Source organism: Bactrocera oleae, chromosome 2 (assembly GCF_042242935.1).
Source record: "Bactrocera oleae isolate idBacOlea1 chromosome 2, idBacOlea1, whole genome shotgun sequence".
Lineage (NCBI taxonomy): Eukaryota > Metazoa > Arthropoda > Insecta > Diptera > Tephritidae > Bactrocera > Bactrocera oleae.
Window position 1 is genome coordinate 23,926,617 of NC_091536.1, and position 25,287 is coordinate 23,951,903.

The following is a 25,287-nucleotide window of genomic DNA, read 5'->3' on the forward strand; positions in this document are numbered from 1 at the left end:
CAGTGAGAACTCCTACAATAGTGGCGAGATGAACATTGCTCAAGGCAAGAAGTTCGCGTTTTGCGGTTACATTTGAGAAAATTTAAAACATTTGGGACGCCCGCGCAACAATGTAATAATCCAGTTTCGTTTCGTTTTGTAATATTGTTCAATTTATTTTCATGGAATTTTTTTAGATAGCTTTTACATTTCACCTATATCACCACTTTTTATTAAATGGAGCACAATTTATGACACACAAAGCCTAACTCCGCGATGGCCAAATGGCACCACCGAGACCATAGGTAAAACGCTTAGTGAACTTGGTGCACAAAAATTCGACTTTCTTGCGGAATATACACTGATATACACTGATATATACTTACATATGTAAATATGTATGTAAGGTATATGACATATACTTGTATATAATGTATGTAATAGAAACAACAGCACAGCCAACTGTATTATTATTAAACGGACAGACGGACAACGTCGAACATTGGTAGTTGGCAGTTGGCAGTGACAGTAGCCAAATAAGCAGCAACAAGCACGCTAAGCGGCGCTAATGATGCCCAGCCGCATTAAGTTGACGTCAAAAATCCACCAAAGGCAATCTTGTTACTAACGCCCCAACAGCGCCAAAATGCCGTTACAACTTGAAGTAACTCTACAGTAAAGGTTTAAACTAGTTAGTAAAGATACCAAACTATAAGTAGAAATTCCAGTCTGCAATCTTATTGGATAGAAAAACATTAGACACATACCTTATAGAACCATTTTCGAAGAGTTATTTTATTTAACCAGTGGTGTGCTCCAAAATCTAAAAATTATTTATTTTTTATTATGGAATTTTCAAAATTATTTTTCTTACTTTTGTATTACATGTTGCGATAATGCGTCGGTGACAATGGATATTAGATAATATGTACCTAATTTATATGCGATTATGTGCAGTGGTATTCTTATTGGACAACGTCCAGTAAGAACTCTAACAATTGCGGCAAGAAAAACCCTGCTTGGAGCAAGTGTTTCTGTGGGCGTCCTGCGTTTTAAACTAAGAAGGGATCTTGCAATCGTACAAGAGCGAGTTGTTGACCAACGCTTGCTGAACTTACGCAGATTCATAAATCTACCGCTAAAGGACAACGGATATCTAGTTTTCAGGCTTTGCAGTTTTTAACAATTACGCCAATTACACAAACGGGTCTAACAATGCAGTACGTTAATGCTATCGATAGTGTGACGAGACACTTCTTGACTAACTTTGAGTGCACAGGGAGCGCTCTCAAAATTAGTATTGCCGCTATGCTGTCGAAGTAAATGATTACCTCTCTGAAAGAGGTTGCTTAACTTTGACGGAGGTCTCCTTACCGAAGACTCCCTCTCCAATCTTCTATCACTCACTACAACCTACTCCTCGCTAGTAACTTCGGCCCTCCCACATACATATCTTTCGTTGCGGTGTGCGAGTAAAGAAAGAGCCACCAGGAATGGACCTAACCGTAATTAGCTTTGCATTATGTAGACTTCGACTATTCATTTAAAATAATCAGGTTTAAAGTTAAATTAAGTTATAATCGGATTTATTACGTACACTATTTACAATAAATATATTTTGTTTCGTGTACATATGTATGTGTTCTTTTACAATCAACTGGCTTTCCATATTTCTCCGTATCACTGATTTGATTTGGCGCAAGTGCATATAAATAGTCACATAGATGCGCTCATGCAAAAAGGTGGATATGTACATAAATATATATGTATACGTATTTACAATAATGCAGTTATGTAAATACTGTGTATAAGTATGTAATTAGCGTTTACACCTTAGCTAGGCATTATCAAATTTGTAGTAAACGTCTAGAAATTATCCAAAAAAAAATTTTTTTTATAGTTTACGATCTAGGTGATCGTCGCAGACACAATCAACCCACTTGCTTTCAAATTAAAGCTTCTTAAAGTCAAAACAAGCTGTAAAATAGCAAAACTGGCAACTCTGTTGTTGGCGATGATTATTCTCGCTTTGTCTATCTCATTAATGTTGCTTTTGCCGTGCGATATTTTATTTCTGCTTTTGAGTTCTGTGTACAATTGCCTTCTCTTATGAGTTACATGAAACATTGGTATAAGTAGGCACCTGGTATGAGCGGGCAATCTCTCTCGATCGGCGCAACACGATCATACGTTATTTACGTATGTACACAGAGATCTGCATAAAACACGCTCAAATGTGATGTGGTGGTTCCTTCTTGTGGCTACATATACATACATATACTGCCCGTCCTATATACATATGTATGTATTTGTTTGGCGCTTTTCGCTTTTTATTTCAATTCTCAATTTGCTGTTTTGCTGATTGCGGAGATATTTGCCAGCATTGCGAGCGAGCGCCACCGCCAGCGCCACTGAAGGGGGCCTCGCAGTTTTTAGCTTTAAGTATATGAATTTAGTCGTTACTTCACTTTCGTCGCGTATGTGTTGATCAAAGTGAATTATTTTATGGTTGTCTCGAATGCGCCTGCGCTCTGAATTCGTGCGAATATACCTATACATACTTATTCGCACATATTTCATCTCCGGCTTGCTCCTCTTAATTTTGATCTGCTCAAATTCGCTGGTCAAGCCTATTCTTCGAAGCAAGGAAAATCGCACAGTTAAAAATTAAAACATGAAATAAAATTAAAGTAAAAAAAAAAGTGTATATATACATATATATGTAAGTGATAATTAGAGTGCTAAATATACATATATGGTTTTTGATTTCTTGTGATCAGTTAGTTGTGGTTTCAATACACAAAAAAAAATTATTAATGCCTAAAATGAAGGAAATTGTGTTAAATAGTGGCTCGTTCTTTCGACACTTGTGACATCACTTGTTTATTACTTTTTTTCCCAACAGTTTACTGTCGACATAATTGAAGCGTGTGTGACAAACAACAATAAAGCATCGAAAACCCTGCACGAAGGCAGAAAAAACGGGAAGACGACGGAAACGATGTTTCGGAGATAAAATAAAGAGTAATACTAAAAAATTTACAAAGCAAAGCACGACGAAAGCATATGCAGTTTTAACTCGGCGTAGAAAAAGCGACAAGTAATAAAAAAACGCACACATACAAGCCGGCATGCTTACACATACATGTATATAATAAAATTTAAAACGAGCATAATAGAAAATAATACGAAAATTAAGTAAAGTTTTTTGGCCGTTTGTTGTTCGTATGTCAATTTGATGTAATGTTATCAGGGCTGTGTAACAGTGAAATAAAAAGTGTTCACTTGGAAATGAAAATTGCAACACCGAAATACTTGTAATAAAAAGGTACTGTTGGCACTATAATGAAAAAATTACTGAAGTTACATTGAATTTTTATTATGCACATGGGAGAAAACCCCAATTTCTGACCCTACACTTTATACCAAATAGTTTTGTAGGGGCGCTGGCTTCTCGTAACACTGGTTCATTTAACTCAAACAAAATATCATTTGTTAGCATTTGAATTTGCATTTTTTATTTATTTGTCAAAATATTTTAAGTGTTTATAAGTATTGTTCCAACACTGAACATTTTTACCGCTAATTAAGAGATTGTTACTAAAATTGCTATACATTTTTAGGATAGTGATCCATTAACAACGACTTCATTAGAGAAAGCGTATGTATATATATTACGCTTAGCATAACTTTCGGCTGTTTGGCTGCACCAGAACTTAGTTTTTCCTTAGTAACATAGATTACCAAATATTTTATATATTCTAACATACATGCCCATGTATATTTGTATTTTAAGTATTAGGTAAATAATGATAAATATTTAACATTCGATTTTTTTTCTTTTCAGCTCACTATCCTTATGAAGTGCTTCGATTGTGAATAGTATTAAAGTACACACAATTTTTGCGTTAAAAAAAATCAAAATATTTTATAATTTGAAGCTCGTTGTATCGAAATTATATACTCAAGAAGTGAAAATAAAAGTTGTATAGTGTTTGAAATTAAAAAAAATTAAGTCAAAATCGTTAAATACATAAATCAGTGTTTTGGTAGAGTTTTGTGAGTAATTATTTTAAGAGAAAATCGAATAGCGCCGAAATGTGTTAAAAATTGATATACAAATTGTTCCTAATAGAAAAATGTTCAACGACAACAACAAAACTAAAAGACAACAACATGAGTCAACATATCCTCAGCTTGAGCTAACAGTACTGTGTAAAAAGGTATATCAAGAATGAAGATTATAATTTTTTGTTATTAAAATTATTCTTAGTGTAAATTCAAAATTATTTTCTAAACACAAACTTCTCCAGCAAAGCCACTTCGCATCGGCACCATACCTTTCCGGAAACAGGAAAAGTGCAGAGCAAAAACAACACCTGAAGAAGTTGTTATATCTTAGGCAAAGATCAAACACTTAGCTCTCTAGCAAAAATGTTACATTTGAAGAAGACAACTAATTTGCACACATACATAAACTAAACTGTAAACTAAGCTAAATTACAAATAAGCTCTATTTCAAACAAACAGATATTATCAGAGGCGTTCATAATTGTCTGGCCGTTGTTGTTGCTGAGAAGCACAGTGCAAAAATTTAATTAAAACAAGAAAAAACGTTAACTTCGGTTGCACCGAAGCTATAATACCCTTTACAAATAGAAAGGCGCCTTACAAGAACTGGATTCCGATCGTTCAATTCGTATGGCAGCTATATGCTATAGTGATCTGATCTAAACAATCAACAACAACGCAGATTACATTTTTGCCTTAGAAAATAACCCATGCCGAATTTCGTAAAGATACCTCGTCAAATAAAATAGTTTCCCATACATGTACTTTATTCCGATTGTTCAGATTGATGCTATAGTGGTCTGATATCGGCTGTTCCGACAAATGAGCAGCTTCTTAGTGAGAAAAGGTTAGGTGCAAAATTTCAGATCGATAGCTTAAAAACTGATGAACTAGTGTATATATATATAGACTTTCCTTTATGATCCTTTATGTATATAGGTATTTTATAGGGTCTCCGCCGTTATCTTCTGGGTGTTACAAATTTCGTGGCAAACTTAATATACTCTGTTCGGGGTATAATATTAATGTAAAAATAATTGGCAGCACGCTAAAAATAACGAATGTGGTAGGTGTAAAGAATAAATTTTGCAGTAAAGCAGACAACTAAGACAACAAACTAAGAATGTTTGGGAACAAGTATGCATTCGGTAGATTCGCAATTATAGTTGCGATCCGAAACCGGCATGAAAGCGAATAATGAAGTGTGATTTCAAGTAAGCGCATAAATTTCATTTAGACGCTCGACATCATGGCTTGTTTCTTCCACTTGTCTGAGTGTGTCGATGCCTGACTGCTAGCTTACTAACTTTGCTAGTTTATGACTGTCTACTTTTCCATTTCTTCTATTTTATCACTCTTTAAATTGTATATATGTATGTCGTGAGACTCAGTTAAACGTTATAAAAATACTGAAGCTTGTCAAAGATCTATGCTGGCCCAAATTGAATGCTCTAACACCTGATACTGAGACTGCAAGGATTGTAGCTCTCTTGTGGGAAAAAAGTAACACAATAATAAATTAAGCACTACAATACAGTTTCTCTGGAATCACTGTTCGCTTATTTAAAATTTCCAGTGGTGCATAGAATTATATATACACATATAAAACATTTGAAAATTAGAAATTACTTTGAATTCATTAGATATTTTTTACTCAAACTCCAACTTTACACGCAAATTATATTCGTGGGAAGTTTCTTATAAGCCGCTTTAAACTGTGTTTTTCTTTTCGCACTGGCTTAAGCTGTACGCACCGCGAAACTATATTTTTTATTAAGACTGATTTTTAGGCATTTACCCCGAAAAGCTCCTTAATACTCCTCGAAGTACACATTTGTTACTCTCTTAAATGTGATACGGTAAGAGCATAGTAATAACTTATTCACTTTATATACAAATATATGATACGAAGATTGTATGTAATGAGTGGCAAACAAGTTGTAGTTAAGTACGTGTGCATATAATTTAGCGGCTATCAACGAAATCGTAATGATGTTGTTGTAGCAATTGGCCACCTGATGATCATTGCAAGCACTTTGCTGCAACAAACGATCACTTCTCAGAAACTCGTAAACAAAACAACAAACAGGCGGGCAGGTGTCTTCTTCAGAACCACGAGCAGTGTGCATCATATAAGGTTCGCAATAGCTGCACAAATTAATATTCGAAATTACATATGTACGCCTTGGAACGTTATACAATTTCTGATTTCCAAGAAACAATGCACATGGTTGCACTTACAATCACTATACGTTTATTCACAATATTTTGTATTTATTAAAACGGACCCCAATGGACTTATGCACTTCACGAGAATGACGTCTACCCCCTATACAAGTCCATACATATGTATGTCTTAGTCAAGATACCAATACCTCAAACACTTTTAGTTACCAACATTCATTAAGATTGATGTACAAAGCCAAAAAGCTAATTGGTTAATAAATTCCACTTTCAACAACATAGAATAAACATACAATATTAAAGTAAAGTTAAACACAGCCTCTTTTCAACTTTCATTTCAACTAATTTAGTTGTTTTCAAGACATTTTGCGCATAATCGCTAGCTCCTCGAAGCGCTTTAGAAATATGCTATTGTAAATACTAGTAGCATTCCACTTTTTGCATTTGACATTCCACAACCTAAAGTCACACTTGAGTTCTGAGCAAACACCTGCTTTCGAAGCATAATAAACCAAACCGGTCGTTTTTAGTCGCTTTTAGTCGCTGTGGTTTCGCTTGTTGTTGGAAACTAAATAAAGGTATAAACTTCTACTTACTTGTTTGGCATATTATCTCACGCTTAAAAAATGTCTATTTGCATTTCAGGCTGCGCCAGAACTGTTTCATTAAACTGGCGCTTGTGATTGATTCGATTTTTCTACACTCGCAATTTATTGCACAGAGTATAATACTTTTGTTTAGCTAACGGTTGTTTGTAACACCGTTGTAAAAAAAATGAAGATAATGACGAGACAAATTGATTTTTAGATGACTGTCCATCTGTCTACTTAAGTAAAATCTAAGATATCTCAATGAAACTTGCTGCATATGTATGTATGTTCCTTGGCATCGGACTAGTGTTAGACTTATTCACAAACTAGGTCACGAAACTTTCATTTCAAAATTACATTTAATCAAAATAGGAAATGCCTTTAAAGATCTTTCTGCACGTATACCTACTGGGCCTTTTAATGAGAACGTTGTGAATGTCTTCACCTATCCTCAGGCACAAATTTTCTAAATAATTTATTCGTTTGGATTTTTAACAAATTTATTGAGTGCTAAAAAGCTGCCAGGAACGTAGTGTGTACCCTATCACAAAGTACAATGTAGAAGCAATACCTAAAGTAGCAAGGTAAAAACAAAATTCAACGAAAATAATGCCCATCAGCTAGGCTCATTAGTGATCGCACAATTATTAATTTTCCAACCACTTATCGAATATTTTTACACTACATGCGGTTAACGTATGATCACAAAAAGGCTTTGTTTTCCTATTGCCTTTGGCATTTTCTCTGGTCTGTCTACCATAATCTAGCGTTGTACAAATTAACTGGTTTTGTTAGCCACTAAAGTAAGCCGCGTGTATAATTTACTTTCGGTACTAATTGTGTTGTGATCATTAAAATTCCTTACAGACATTGTGGCGACCCCAAAAGCCACTTCACAAATGCTCTGCGAACTTAGCGCGAAGCAAACAAATACCAATCACTTTATGAAAGCTGTAACAAATGTGCTTAAATATTATTGTGTAAACATATATCATCTAACTGATACCTAAACCGGTCACCGAAAGCTTTTAAGAGCGCGTGTTTTTATGTTCGTTTTGTTTTCATCATCTCCACAACTAATTCTCATCCACTACTCGCTGGACATGCTTATGAAATAAAAAGTAATTCCCCGGAAACCTGCGCAATTTTATTGGAAAACATGTTTGTCCTTCACAAACCCTTTTATGGTTATAAATTCTGCATCTTTAAGCAATATATACACTTGGTACACATGTTCTATTATTGGTATTGCAAATGGGCGGAATCGGATCATTGTCACGTCCACAAAACGCCATTAAACGTAAATTTTTAATTAAAAATTTATGTAAAATGGGTGTGGCTTCGCCCCTATATGATTTAATGCACATATCTTCCGAAACGGTTTAAGATATATTAACCTAATTTTTTGAGAAGAAGTGATTGCAAAATTTGTCAAACAAGATATATGCTTAGACTTAAAATTCCTTCAGATCTTAGTTAAATGTCAATTTACAATAATGAAATACTTCAAACGTAAAATTGATAGGGTTATTCTCGTTCCATTGCAAATAGTCTGGTATTATAAGCAGGGTATCGGTTGCAGTACATCGCTATATATTTCTAGGTTCATATGTATGAAAATGCCATTTCACACTTCAGTTAACAGCTGTTGGCTAACGTCAGTTGCTGTTGTTTGACGATTGACATACTAGATGTAGCTTTCAACTGCTGATTGATATAGTAAGAACTTGAGTAATATTAGAATTATAGATCTCTCTAACACCCCATGCAAGTAATTTACAAAGTTTCGTCGTGGCGTTGTGGCGGTTATGTATATATTCTTTCTTCGTGTGTACCATACATTTTGCATCTGACACTTTTATTACTCTAGTCGTTGCATTTTAGTTGGCTTCCAGTTTTACTGCCCTTAAATAGGCCTTAATTAATTTATAGATAATTTATAGGCTTGTTGCCTACATAATATTATATATTATACTATATTATATACAAGTATATATGAATTACAATTTTCCTCTTTTACAATATAAGACTTATCTAAATATCGAATCACAGTAGAATCGGCGGTATAGTAGAGCGGTGTGACTGTTTTGTGCTCCTCCAGGTAGTCGGTAAAGATCGCACCTTGTGAATCCCAGAAAACCGCAGCCATCCGTACGAGGTCACGTTCTTCGAAACAGATTAGAGAAGTAAAGTCCTCTGTTTCGACGCTACGTTGGTAGCAGTAGATCCATGTTTCGTCGACTGTTACAAAACCAAGTAGAAACTCCTTCGGATTGCACTTAAACTTGGTTACGCTTGTCTGTGTCATGAACCAGCCGATTATTAATATAATAAATATAGTTTAAAAAAACTATAAAAAAAACACGCTTTTAAAGCATTTTAAACTAAAAAGTGAAAATAATTCTTTATATAAACTTACAGAAATTTTGTTTTTTTATTTTTAAGCGACAATGCCTTCTATAAAAATGGGGAAAGTGCACTAGCAGATGTATTTATGCCGCTATAGTAACTCTCTGCATGCATTGATGTTCCGAAGTGACAGCAGCAACTGTTGCTGCAATAGGAATCGGGCATGTTGTCATCGCTATATTTAGCTAAAACCATGCACCCGGCCATCATTCACTCGCGCCCGCTTTCACTACGGGGGGGCCACTAAAATTATTTGAAAGAAATTTTGAAATGGTTCCGGATGCGTGCCGGAACTATTAATGAGCACCACACGCGTGAAGTCATTTCGATCACCCCAACTGCGTTACAGATCGCGCCACACAAGCATACCACCCTGTGAGAACAAAGAAACTCGAAAAGATTTTAGCATTGAACATATTTTATTTTCCAGAGAATACAAAAAGAAAAAAAGTAATAGTAATTATGTTGGAGTGGATAGCTATATACGAATATAACTTTATTTGAAAATTTTAATATTGAAACATAAAATTGTATACATATCTACATGCATATTAAATAAGCTTTTCAAATCCATAGCTATTCAACAAATACAGTTATGTCATATTTTCTGATTGGGTCTGTGCCTATCTATGCAACATAAGTGTTTAAGCGCCAATGTAAGTTCACTCATAGCTTTTGATGAAAACCATCATGCAACATCCGCATCCAGCAAACGGGGCGCTTAGTAACTTAGTTTTCCCTTAACTATAAAAATATCGCCGGCGTTGGTTAAAATTAATTAATGAATTCTCAATAAGTAAGAAAGTGTTATGTGGGTATAACGGAACATTTCATACGTCGTCATTCAACAACTCCTGAGCGATACTAATGCGGCATTGGTTATCAATTTCGGAGCAAACTTCGCTGCCACACGTTTCATGCCCAAAACATTCGAGAAAATGTAATGTCGGCATGGGCCGACTGATACGCCAACATCTTCTGCAACTTCACTAATAGTTACTCGACGGTTTTCAAGAATTTTTTTTACACTATTTCGATAGTTTCTTCGCTTGTTGACATGATCACAACTTCAGGATGCTCGTTGTCGTCAACATCTTCCCTCCCTTCTTTAAAGCGCCTGTACCACTTATAAACACTTTTTTGAGACAAAGTGGACTCACCGAATGTTCCATTTTTAACGCAAAATTTAAAACATATTCTTTGATCCATTTCTTTCAAAAGTCAAAAAACGAAGAGCACACAAAAACGTGACTAACCTTTTCGTTACCACATATTATTAACAGAAAAAGAAAATATGTGCATTCACTAAAATACCTCACATACTATCACCAATTCAACCGGTTGTTTGAAAATCCTGATATTAGTTATCTGGGGGTTGGATAAATTTTCACTCAATTTTATACATTTTAGGCACGAAGTTACCCTTTTATTGAAAAGAGATTCTCTCTGAATTTTATTAAGACTAGCGTTGCCAGTGCTCGAAATTCGATCAATAGAAAATACAATTTACTAACAATGTTAATAAATAGTATTTATATGTTATTGAAAATTCTTACATTCAAAATGTGAACAAAATCTAAAGAAAGTAAATTAAAAAAAAATTAAGTTTATACTTTTTTGTTATGCAAAATCATTTGTTCTGTTTTTGGTTTTGACTTAATTCTTCCTTGAATGAACAATCCAAACAAATCGGCCAATTTGAAATTGTCGTCACGTATGCATCTGCGAAAGTATTATTATAGCATACTTAGTATAAAATATTGATGAATTGTTTGAATGAAATACTGATGAATAATCGAACTGATGCTCCATTTCGAAATATTTTCAACTAAGAAATTATCTTGTACAATTGTTCTTCAGGTGAAATCAGAAAGTTATCGGCACAGGAATCAGCATTTTCGTAGAACAGCACCTTCTTCTGAAGAAATTCGACATTCTGACGCAATCCATCCTTATGACAACACCTAGTCAAGGAATTTATTTCACACATTGTAGGCTCTGAAGCAAAATGCTTAGCTAAACAATGCCTACAAACCAAGTTCATTGAACCAATATATAAGTGATCAAAATTAGGCAGTATTTAATCAATGCACATTTGACGAACTTCACAAAGGAACATCAATTAAATTTAAATTTGTAGTATTAATTACAATTCGGGTTTCTACTCAATTGCATATCTTCTCTATTTCTTTGTCTCTGTACTCTCTCTGTAAATGATTTACGGTAAGGCATGATGAAATAGATGTATGTGTGCTCTAGTGTGCACACAGTGTGACTGCACTACTTTTCCAAAGAAAAATTAATTAATTGAATGAATGACTGATTAGCAATAAATATCGCACACATTGAAACCTCGCCAATAAAAAAGAAAGTAATGGAATATCGTCAAAACACACGAAGAAATTGTCTCTCGGATTGAAGTGCTGCACATACAACTACATAAAATTAACCTTGGAAAACATTTTTCAAAAAAGTAACTATCACATAATGCACTTGAAATTAATCAAAAAATTTCTAACTCACCATAATAAAACGAATGATCAAAGGTTATTTCCACTTCAATGTTTTTTTTTCACAAACAACACTTGAAATTTGATGTCCGTTAAAAATGTAATTGTAACAGAATTCAGTGTTGCAACATGCAACGATACACAACTATTCGATATCAATATGTATTTGCATTTTATATAGAACTGTGACGAAATGTACTTTTGTATACGACTGTGTGACGCGCAAAGGAGAAATAAAATCCAGCAATAAAAACGCGCACCGTGCTTGTAGTTGTTGTAGTCGCTAAACGTTATGCACTTCTGCACGTCTCGTCCTTTCCAACGGGAGTGAAAAGGGAATACAAACTTTTTTGTTGGCGTAATTACTATAGATTTCTTTAAATATCTACATGTTCTATTTTAATAGATTTAATATACATACATGTATATATTCTTAAAATAGTTGCGTCTTTTACAGGTAAGCCAGTCAACACAATTATTACATAAGGAAAACAGCCATATAATGAGTATAAGCGAAACATTAAAATTCCAAGCCATCTGGCTACAGCACACTTACAATCTTGTCCCCACTTTTCCGGCTGCGACACATCTTATTGCCTCATTTGTTTGTCAAACTTCCTGGTATAAGAGGCGATAATAATAAATGTTTGGCGCAACTGTATTCCGCAAATAAAGTGGCATATCACGAAGGCACTCACAGAGAGGATAACGAAAGCAAATAACAGAAAAATACACATTTATTAATAAATTATAACTCGTAATGTAAGTAATATGAACACAAACAAGTAATACAACTGCTTTTTGTATGAACTAACGGCATTTCTTATGTAGCCATGAACTCGGCTTGATAGAGCTAAGTGCTCACAGGCAAACAAACGCAATTGTTGCAGTTCTATATTTTATTGGCTATTTTCAATGTTATGGTATGTCTGGCGTTGCCGCTGATCGCTCGGCACTTCGTTTGTGAAATGGGAAGGTCGGGCCGTTATAGCAATTAAGTACATACCACACATTCCAAGCTATTCGGAATTGGCTGTTGGTCATACGGTCGGAGTGTCGAACTATTGACGGATCAGTAGACCGATCTGCGCTACCAGCCCTCACTAACGAGCTTGTCGTCACCAATGACGTCGTCTCAACCACTAACTGCAGCCGATCACTTTTATATTGCAGCAAGTTTAAGGGGTCCATATGTTTATTATATAAAATTTTAAAAACACGTTTAGTGCATATGTCGTTCTCTCTCCACATTCGCTAGGCGTAAAAGTGTGAAGCAAGTGGTACGAATGTGTGTCTCTTATTATGCGAAACTGCGGTGCCTTCGTATATAGGCGTACCCGACTACTTTAATGCACGCGGTAATTGGCAATCAAACTTACATAAACTTAAACGACGAAATTCGTAAGGGCAGCGCATAAAGCGGCTAACATTGCTAGACGCAGTACTTTTTAAGAGCTTAACTCTCTCCGACAGTGGCGAGCAGACTATTTAATAGCCGATCTATCCGCCTCAGAATGTGGTTGGTTCGAACGTTCTACAACCAGCACGATTTCCAAAAAAAGAATATTCAAATTTTAATGTTATTCAGATTCATGAATAAGAAGTATACAAGTATGTATGTATGTTAAAAATCCGCGAGGCTAGTGAGAGTTTCCTGATGTTATAACGAAGGCCCAAATTGGCATTAATATGTAATTATTTACGCAACTTCTTCATTTCTCCTATACCGTCTAGATTTATTGTTGCTACTTATGATATTCGCAATCTTACTTCGTATTCTTTCGGAATTGGATAGCCTAACTTCACAAAAGAGGTTTAACACAGCGCTAAATGTCGGCAAATTCATATGTTGCTGTAAATTTTTACTATTTTAAATGCCACAATGTCATGCGCTCGCAATTTATTGTATTCATCGTCACAAACGAACCTGTCTTTCCCCCGTCCGCTCTTTTCACCGCAGCCACAAATTCATTTTTGCTCCACTACCTGCTCTCCATTCACCACAATTTCTACTTGCCATATTTTGCACGTTTTTGGGGCTGAAAATAATTTTGATTTGGTGGCAACTGCCTGCAACATTATCTTTATCTCCACCCTTTCACTTCGGCGCCTAATGCATAGCACCTTTTAAGTGCTTACTCAGTGGAAAGAAATCGCATGCAAGCGGCTTTACACGATCGTGGACACAACAAAGTCCTCAAAAGAGCTGCACGTCGGTCCCGCAAGTATTTTCTTGCAGACATACAAACGAGTGTAAGTTATGACCGGCAAAAGCCATAAGACAACTCAACCGCAGCTATAAAAGCATTGGCTGCAATTATTATTTGCCTCGGCTTCTCTAGCTAGCTCACTCACTCTCTTGGCTATATACTCTTACATAATTTTGCATGTTTGTCGAGGCGCAGATCAGCAGAATACCTATAAATGTAACCAATTCAACTAATGAAGATTTACATAAGCAGCTAGGTATTTGCTTTGGTTGCCGCAGTTTTCATATTGCTTACTTAAAGAATAAGGGGATGGCTTTTAGTGAATTTACGAGCACGCAATAAATGTACACAATCGGACATATGTATGAATGTATATGCAAGCATAAGAGTTGGCTAACCGGATAGAGTTCCAGGAATGGGCAGTCTAAAAATAGCACACGAATTTTGTACACATTTCACATCCGAACGCTAATTCTCTTTGTTTTCAGTTGTGCACCACTAAACAGAGCGAAGTCTTATTCTTAATTTTGTAACTGACTGCAACCTTATGCCTCGTTTGTTTGTAACAGTAAAAATGTCATCCCAACGAAACTGGAAACTATTGTATTAACATATTTATTTGTTTTTCTGTTTATTCAAAAATTAAACAAACAAAAATAATAAAGTGAGTGAATTTAGCTTGGATTCGTAAGGTTAGTTTTATGACGTGAGCATTTGCCAAGGCACTCAACAAGCTCAGCAAGCTACAAAATAGCAATACAATTGAAAAAAATAAATGCGCATAAAAATCCTTACTCCATTGATAATCTCCACACATTGTGTGTTCTTAAACATTTATGAGAGTAGGATCTACAGCGTGGATAGCTTTAAAATCCACTCAAATTGTTAATCATAGCCCTTTTCCCACAGTCATACTACCATTCCGTGGTCACAGAATATTCTCGAAATTTAAATAATAATAATCGACGACAATCGCAGTTTGTCGCTGCTGCTTATGAATGAGCACAGTGTAAGGCATGCTCGTAAAGCACATATCATTGAAAATTCTCATATTTCACTCACAATTCTTCATGCTCAATCAGATCTCGTCGTCTCTCACCTGCGAGAGTGTGCGAGAATGTGTGCAATGTATTTGAGAAGCTCTGAAAAATTCACAAATAATGTTTTGACGTCGCTATTGCTGCTGGGGTTTGGAATGCGGCTGAGGCACTAACACTGCTACCAAACCGAAGCAGCATCGGCAGCATTGATCCCAAACAAGTAATACAACAATGTTGTCATAACAATCACTGAATCTTACCGACTAAGCAACTGAAGGAAATACTAGTTTAGCCCCTCCAAAGCCCCCTTTGTTGACTTGCTGACGGTTTTGATCGAACCATCGTCTGATTTTTTCAATTAGCTGTTGCACTAGAATATACATCCATACAAAGGTATGCGCGCCTGTTTAGTCTGATGATTATTATTTCATGTTTCACAATTCCTCTATTGTCGTCATTCTTCGCATTTTTTACTTACATTTTAAGCGGACACGTGGGGTGATGTGACAAGTGGAAGTATTTGCTGTACAGGCAACGAATTGCTTGACAGTTTAAAGCTGTAGCCATAAAGTCTAGTTCGACCAATCTTAATAATATTTCTATAAGCTAACATTAATACAGATAGACGAATTGAAATATTTGCGCTGAGCCATTAGTTTTACAAAAATGATATCATTCCAAAATGGAGGTAGGTCGGTAGGAGAGCTGTTCAAAAGAACTCAATTAGTGTTGAATGCGCCATGTTGGTGCACTATCGTAGGACCTTGTACTTAACATTTACCTAATATCAGATCGTCTTTCGGTATGTTATACATATATAACATTTCGCTCTATGTGAATAATGTGGAAGCTTAGTCGAAAAAATGAAGTAGTGGCGTCAGATTCCTTTATGGACGAACTAAACCAACCCTGAGGCAACTCGAAACAAAATAAATAGGACTAGGCATACGAGTAATTCTACCACGCGAAAGGGAACGTAAAGAATATTCCCAAAGAGGGAACAGTAATCAAACAAGACGAACAAACAAACCGTACCAACTTCAAAATCAACAACAGAAACAACAATAATAACAATAACCACATAAGTAGTAAAACAATATTAACAATAACGACTATTTGGTTTAACCGCCAACAAACAGACCAAATACAACAGCATAATTATTGGCAGCAACTTTGTCTGAGTGTGAAGGCGAACAATAACCCTAAACCACATTTAAATAAACTCACAACCACATCATAAACAACAATAACAACCAAAAAGTGGTGTGGTAAACAAGCCACAAAGATGATAAACAGCTTTTACGTATATGACCGTTGTCGTAACGTTGCGGCTAACAAAGCCAAAAAAGCCTTAAGCTGTCTGGCGCATGCGCAGCCGCGTGTTCCAAAATCCCCGTTGTAGTGCGTCTACATTAGAAGAGTCAATGTATATGGTTTGTGCGTCGCAGGCGGCATGAACGCCGAGCAGTGAGTGCCTAGTGAGCTATACCGACAATTTCTGCTAATTTTTGTATTCTAATTCCATTAATGCTTAATCAGCAATATGGAGCTTGTTGAAGATTTATGAATTTGCCCCACTCTAAAAGTCTCAACTACGGAGTTGATTGAACAAAACTGTTTATCTTGCGTTTTTCGCATTATTGAGTTTTTACTTTGAAACCCACGACACTTTTATTCTTAGCTTAGGTTTGGAATAATCCATTTAAACAGCGCGATATAAAGATCAGCGCTACATACTAAGAGATCTCGTATAGTATGCAGAGATCTCGTATAGTAGTGAAACTGCAACTGATTTCTGTGCCTCGGGCGGAGAGAAACTTGATCAAGTAGTACGGGTTTGCAGGCTTGTGAAATCTATCAAAGGGCTATGTTTTATACAAATTATGTTAGTATTTATTTACATTATTCAATACCAAGATAACCGCACCGCTAAAAAAAAATAAACTACGAGAAACCCACGACAGTCGGGTCTACGTAACCGGAATGGACCCAGATTTTTATCCGGCCATGTACTGTCAACTCGGCAGATTTCTGCCGCTGGAACAACAACCCATAAGCTTTGACAATATAAAACTTCATGCGTGACTTCTTGCACTCTAAACCAAATTGGAATATTCTGAGTTCAGTCTCTGCGTCCTCATTCATTTAATCCAGAATACAATCATATTTTATAAAGCTTTTAACAGCGGCAAAATTTCGAATTCCTATTTCTTAAACTGGACCCAGCAAACACCGAATACATTCGGCATATGGCGGCCAACAGATAAAGGATTTGCGAAACAATCCGTAGTATTCGCCGCTTCGTGTTTAGTAATCACTCGGAAATATGATGCGTGCGCAGCAGTAAACCTAGTTTCCATACGGTACGTTCACTTATATTTCCATTAGCCTTCGTATATACGAATACAACAATCTTAAATGAAATTAACAACACAAACGACAACAATAAAGTGCATAGCGCTTCGTCCAGCACTCCCCCCAACTATTTTTATAGACCGTATGGACAATATGTAAATCATGCAAGATACTCGTGGCACTGTTGCATTATTTCATTATTCCAAAAATGTCCATAGAATTTCCCAGAGTATGATGCCAGTTAGCAGTGACGGATGCTGGCCGATGCATGATGTAGATGCGGATAATTTCGAATGTATTTCTGCTTATAGTTGTTGCTACTGCTGTGCTATTTTCGCTGCTGCGACACATCGGGGTGCCTTGCTGGACCCCGCCGCATGCCTTGGGTACGGTACGTTGGCATATGTGAATGACCGCCGTGCGTAAACTCCACACAAACTGGAACTACAAATACGCGCAGAATGTGGGAATGTGAATAGCACGCTTGCCTAGAGTAAAGGCAACGCCGAGAAATTGCATGAGATGAACGAATATAATGTGGGATTCTTTTTAAAGCTGTTTGTCTCCGAGACCCGTAAAATAAATATGAATACTATCAAGCGCTAATAGATTTGAAGTCACATATTTACAAGGTATAATGTGTTGAGGGGATCGTGAAATTCCAGCGAGAATAGAGCACGGAACTGCCTCATGGAGGACAAAGTACAAGCGAGCCGATGTGTAACATAACACGACAAATACGAATCTTGAACAGATAAACACAACTCAAACTACTTAAGAAAGGCAAAAGAGTGATAGAGAGCGGTTCTAGTGCAAGTCTACAACAACTGCGTCACTAGTTGATGATATGACTATAACATATTCCACTGACAGTATGAATTCTGCAAAAGATCTCTCTTTTTAAATATATTTTGCACAATAGCAAAGACTTTTCCTGGGCTAATGTTCCGCGATTTCTCCAATATATCTTAATATTATATAAGTAAAAGTGCAGTATACACATTTTTCTGAAAAATGTTCACTTTTTTTTTTGTTTTTTTTTTTTAAACACTCCTACCCTTACGACAATGGCGACGGGTCCTTTTGATCCGAACATTATATGACTATTCGCTTTATTAATTTAAAAATTCATTGAAGTCACAACTGGCTTTTTTAATTTACCTTAACTATGGCCGGTTCTAGCATAATTTCTGCAGAAAAAGTTGTTAGCTTTTTTAGGTCTGTCTTTGTATAGCACACGGAGTTTTTCATCTGTGCAATATTGGTTCGAAGTAGTTGGTGAATCACAACTGTTCGTTTTCTTATTGTTATGATATGAGGTAGGACGTGATTCCGGAATCTTTTATGCTAACACCACCAATGTCATCGCAAAATTTACGACAGGTAATAATGTGCGTTCAGCATCATCCGCTGAAGAAGCTAATGACGCAGATAACAGCACCTAATATATATGTAGCACCACACATATGTATATATGTACCAAAAGGCCTCGGCTATAGCCGCCTAGGAGCTAGAAATTGGTTTGTCCTTGCTTATATTGCTGGTTTGAGTGGTGGACATGGACATGTATAGTTGTACACACAAAGAAATTCGACGTGCGGCAATTATCATAACCAACCACAACGTCATAAAAGTTATGTCGTCATGCCTTTCCACATTGCCTCTTCCAACAATATATACATTATTTTAACTATATGGATATAGAATATATAAATTTACGGCAGTCTAGTGCTAGAGATCAGATGTTGTTGGCGGCTGCATTGGCGCCTAAATGGCTGTAAAGCTATGAACAAACATATCTATATTTGAAATTACGACGCAATGCCTGCGTGCTCTTACTGGGTAATCTTGTGTACGTGCTCCACGCTGGTGAGTTACATTGGCAATAGCAACCGCCAAATTTACTGAATGCTGAGTGCAACATATGTACAAGTGTTTATGGTATTGATCTCATACCACTTCGGTGTCAATAAGACAAGCAGGGCAGCAGAGAACACGCCAATATAGTCAGTTTTAAAACATCTTCTATTTTAAGGTTATTATTATTGGTTTTTCCTACGAGCTCCTTAACTTTTATTTACCACCGCTGGAAATTATGTATAGTAAGAATACTTCGTTCATATATTTGGGTTATGTTACGATACCTTGGATTTTGTCACTGAACTGATACCGATTGAACCTACTCAATTAGTGGTCATCTTTCTCAAAGGAATTGTCCATATATTCTCAGCAAATTATTGCAGATACATGCAGGTGAACTCATGCTGGCGCAAAATAATGGTTTTTTTTTTCAATCGTAAGCACATTACAATAGCATTAGGGTAACGTAGCAATTCGTAGGTAACGTATTAGCGTCGCTGTGAAATTTCATTGGAATTTAGAAAAATAACACATTTCCATTAAATGAAATATTTTCAGGTGTAATTTAGGTATTGGGCATATTATTGAATGCCATGGCTGTAATTGTAACGCACGTGACAGTGAAAGCCCTAAATTATATTTACTTCATACACATGCAAATACATTTTTTACACAAGTGTAAATACAGGTACAACTTTATATATATATATATGTATATATAGGTACGTGTGTGCATAGGCAATAAACAAAAGTCACTCACTGGATGGCAAGTGAACTACACAAATGCCACCGACTTGTTTTGAAACGATCGTTTTTAACAAACACACGCGCATACCAAACCTCTGACGTGTTTTCCCACTTATCATTGATATGACCGTAATGCGATAGATTTCAACTGTGAAATGTGAACACGTTGACAGCGATAAAAACATGCTTAGGTTGTGAACACCAAATTTAATAGAAGGAAGTTTTCTTATCAACGAGTATAAACTACAAATATGATTATTTCTGGTGCTTACTCCAATTATGCTACAAAATAGTTTGACATATGTTGCAAAACTTAGCTATTATTTTAAATGGACATCAGCTAATTCCGAAACTACTACCTTCAATTCCTAAAAGATAGAAACTACTTTACCCTTATTTATTTTTCATCACCATTTTTGATACTAAATTAAGTGTGAGCTGCTCTCCCAAAACACTCACAAAACCCATAGCTTCATTGTTGTGATAACCAAAAATCTGTTTCTCACATGGCATTGCTTTTGTTGGCAGTAATATTGACCGCTTGCTACCCAATCTCACTCTTTGAAGATGAGTTGCCGTGGCCGAGGAAATTACCCATATGTGCTACTCAATTATTACCTTACAGCTCTATGTGATCCTTCCGCAGATAACCATAACATGTTGCACAGCCTGTTGAAACCAACTTTCAAAGTTCTATAATAAGCATAAAAACATAGAAGAAATTTTGTTCTTTTCGATGTGTCACGCATTCGCTAATTTTTATTAGTTCTATGTTTCTATTTTTGAATTTATATTTATACACATAAACATGTGTACATCTGCACACGTCTGAGTGGAAATATGTGGCTTCCATTCCATAATTATCCAATTAGCTTTGTATACATTTATGGTGGTGTTTGTTGTTGTTACATTTGTATTTTTGCTACATACGCTTTGACATTTAATTTATTGTCGATCTTTATACATTGATTTGCGCATTCGTTGAGCATTTTTATGTGCGAAACTCGACTTTGTCGAACAACATTCTTTTGTTGAACACAACAGTATCTGTTTTATTTTGCATTGTTTATGTTAAATTCAAGTTAGTAGCAAAGGCTGATGCATAAAATTGCTTTCGCGTACACATTTTGTTTGTTATCAAAAACAGTGTTCATAGTATACACATACATATATACGCAATTAAGTGTCTTTGGAAATTACTTTTTTTACGAGGTAGCCACACAAAAAGTTGGCACATAAGCTATAACAAACAAACTTAAAAGCTAAATAAAAAAATGCCTCGATTGAAGTCAAATTCCAATAAATAAATACCAGTGACTGATTACCGCAGAGTGCAAAACTCTAGTTGTCCCATTTTTATTTACTCATTTACACCTTAACACATTATTAACTCTTACTACGAACGGCTATTTATCAAATTGATCATAAACTTAGCCATACACACATACATAAGTATATGGATACGACCTTTAAGAATAATAAAGCAAAAACAATGAAAAGTGTACGAAAAGAATTTAACCATTCATATTTAGTCTATTTCTGTTATGAACGTATTTATGTACATACTCGTATGTAAATGCTTGTCGTCTGTTAATTAGCTGCTGGCGCCACAGTAGGCAAAATAAGTCGCTGCCAATACATAATTACAGAGACCAAGCAGCATTTAAAAGCGAAATATTGATAACACCAACCCTTGTGTGTGTCTGTGTAGGTTTATTTATACGATAAATATGTATGTAGTTGTTAAAGATTAACCTTACGAAAAATAGGTGTATACCGCAAGGTCAACAATTGAGAAAACCAAAGAATTAACTGAACAAATTATAAGTAATTCGCAAAGCTTGTACTACATTCGTAGCCAAAAGCGAAAGCTTGAAGTGTTTTATCGCTGCGTGGTTTCCAATCATTAAATTTTCTAATGTCGCTTTTGTTTAGCGCCAAGAGCCTCAAAAACCCATTTTTGACAAAGTGTGTTTCATAAGCTGGCATACACCATCGCTGCATCGAAATGTCAATGCATTCTCAAAGAGTGAGGCTTTGTTGGCGATTTGGCACGGTAGCATCTTTATTTTACACTGATTTTTTTTTTTTCTATAATTTACTCGCTTGCGTTTTATAGTAATCAGAAATTGAATTTGTAAAGTTCTGCAGATCTAAGTCACATCAAGATAAAGTCTTAAGTAACTGTATGTGATGCTAAACATTTTTCAAATAATAGAACTGTTTTGGCACACGTCGTACTATTTGCTTTGCTCATTTGTTGTTGTAAAACCGAAATAATGTGTCGTTCTTTGTTGACGTTTGGAATTTTAAATTCTATACCCTGAACAGGGTATATTAAGTTTGCCAGAAAGTTTGTAACACACAGAGCGAAACGTCGGAGACCCTATAAAATAAATACATAAATGATCAGCATGATGAGCTGAGTTGATTTAGCCATGTCCATCTGTCTGTCCGCCCGTCTGTCCGTCTGTCTGTATATATACAAACTAGTCCCTCAGCTTTTAAGCTATCGATCTGAAATTTTGCACCTATCCTTTTCTCACTAAGAAGCTGCTCATTTGTTGGAACGGCCGATATCGGACCACTATAGCATATAGCTTATTTGACGTAATATCATCACGAAATTTGGCATGAGTTATTTTTTAAGGCAACAGTGTAATCCCCGAAGAAATTGTTCAGATCAGATAACTATATCATATAACTGCCATACAAATTTAACGATTGGAATCAAGTTGTGTGAAGGGTATTATAACTTCGGTTGCACAGTTTTTTTTTTAATTTTTGCTAAATTCTATTTTCAATTACCTTTTGAAAATGTAAATAATTTAAAAGTTAGCATTGAAAACTCGTGTCATAACGAGTGAATGACAATCACTGGGTAGAGCCGTCTATCATTGGAGCTACACAAGCAGATCTAGTACAGCGGCGGCGACTTATTAAGCATAAAAATACATACATGTACGCGCACGCAGCACAACAAATATATTATATATGTTCTTTGCATATTGCTGATTTAAACAGAGACGTGGCACGCACGCTGCGATCCAAAATTGGTATGCGGTTTCAGCAAGGTTCTCATCTTCACATAAAAGCAAAGTACATTAATTTCATTACAGCTTATTTATTCCAAATGACAGATACAATGATTCAAAACGTTGCCAACAAAATTTCACTGTAGCTTTAATATTGTTTTAGAAAAATAAGCTAACACCAGCCTTGCACCATTTTACAAAAACTATGAATATAGTCAAGCAACTCCGCATTTTTGCTCAGATAAGCGCATAAATACATACATTCATACATGCTGCCACAATGCTGTATAACTAGAATATTTTACAACGTCGTGAGAAATTTTGATAAATAGAAAATAAATCATATACTGACAAATTTACTATACATATTGAAGTTAGCAATTAATCGCTTTTGCTCGCAATAATTTCAAGTTAAAAAAACGCAACTCACATAAATGAATAAACTCATCACCGTATTTGAGCGAAGACATGAATGGCAAAATTAATGAATGAAACAAACAAATTTTGATTCAATGAGTCACTATATCTGCAGGCAAGCATATATAGATATGTATATGGGCAAGTGTTCTGCGGTATTTAAGCAGGCGAATATAGGATTATGGCGAAATTGCCCAGCGCATCGTCGACATACTGAATGGACTGACTATTTTGGAGTTACAGCTTTGCCGACATATTCAAATTAGTCTGTGTGTGTGTGTGTATGTGATTTGAAATGAGCTAATAGATGTGTAAACAAAAACAGACTTCAATTATGGCAGAAGCACAGACGAGCAAAAAATCGTGTGTAAAAATGTGTGTGGGCATCCACTTTAACATTATACAAAGAGGCACTAAAATTGGCAATGCAGCGAAAAATCATGGAAAGGCAGACTTCAGGCAGCGCCAGCTAACTACAACAAGAAAGAATAATCATGAAAGCATTAGTAGTAAGTGTACAAAAAAATGATACCAAATATACAACACAGCGGTCGCGCAAAATATACCGCTTCCGGTGTAAATAAATCGACAGCGCAGGGCGTTTAGCAAAATACGCCAACTAGTTCAATACTTAAGCGTTTAGCGCATAAAGGCATTAACCAGTCGCAACTGGATATGGTGGTTAACGTCAAAGAATTTGTAAATATGTTTATTACTTACGCCTACACGCTGCACAAGCTAAATGAACTTCCAACAATTATGTACTTGTAGTGTATGAATGAGCAAAGAAAAACCACAAGCTCAGACATACATACATATATACAAGTATGTGTTAGCCGGCGATTGAAGTAACGCGAAAAAGGCGTAGGAGCGTTACTCTTGCTTTCAGTTCTTGAACAGTTAGAAACTACATTGAAAAGGTTGCGTATACGACATGGCCTGTTCGCCATTTAAAGTGGGAACACACACTTGCACAGCAACATAAAAAATGTGAAAAATACGTAGCATTCATTGACGAATATCTCAAGATATTTCAATTGTTGTTGACGTTTGTGACTAGATCAAAAGCGAAAACAATAGATTTAATATCGAAAATCAACAAAACAACAAACATTTAAGTACAAACTGTCTACCAGGAGAACCTATGTATAGTATGTATGTATGTATATGTTGCAGTCACCCAAACCCTTATGTGTACATTGCGACAAGATCTTATATAATAGGGACATCTACAGAAACGTTTAAATTCGAAGTCTTATACATTGACAGTTTATTTGATGATAAGCGATTTTCATTTTAAACCGCTTAGATTTGGGCCATGTGTAGAACAATTTTTTTCAATATTGCACTAAATAATTCAAATGAAAATTGGTGTTTGCAGACTTGTAAAGTCTCATAGGCCCGTTTGCTACTTTTTTGTAGCAGCTTTTCTCCAGCTCTTCTTCCAGTGTAAATATTCAAAGGAAATTGAAAAAAATCGTTCTTCATGCATTTCGCTTTACTCTAATTCTCTCTAGTGCTGCCTCTCTTGTGTCACTTTGGTAGTCGAAAACAATACATGTATATTTCGTACTCATTTTTGGGTATGGGATTATGTGAATATGTAACCTGTAAGCGACACCGGAACAAAGAAACATAGCAAATATACAATTGCCTTCTTCTCGCATAGACTAGATTGCTCAGATATTAACGCGTTTATACGCGCGCACAAATAAAAACGTAAGTAGGTATCTATTTTTGACAACCAGATATGTTGATGGTTGCCGGATGGTATGTCACGAGTTTAATTTGTTCACATGCCTCATTATCTCATGCTGACTCTATTGTGCCGTAACTGACGGCCTCTGTGAGTTCGAATATCGTAGGCGTATATTTTTTAA

At 35.8% G+C, this 25,287-nt stretch overlaps 1 protein-coding gene across 2 annotated transcripts in view; it reads left to right on the top strand.

Moving 5' to 3' along the window:
* Positions 1–2,429: 2,429 nt before the first annotated feature.
* Positions 2,430–25,287, top strand: part of InR (Insulin-like receptor) — a 94,044-nt gene continuing 71,186 nt past the window's right edge. The window contains exons 1-3 of one of the 2 annotated variants that reach the window (XM_070112270.1): positions 2,430–2,701; positions 2,885–3,307; positions 3,827–4,202. The gene's annotated coding sequence lies outside the window, so the exon portion shown is untranslated. The other variant, XM_070112274.1, reaches the window with a different exon arrangement.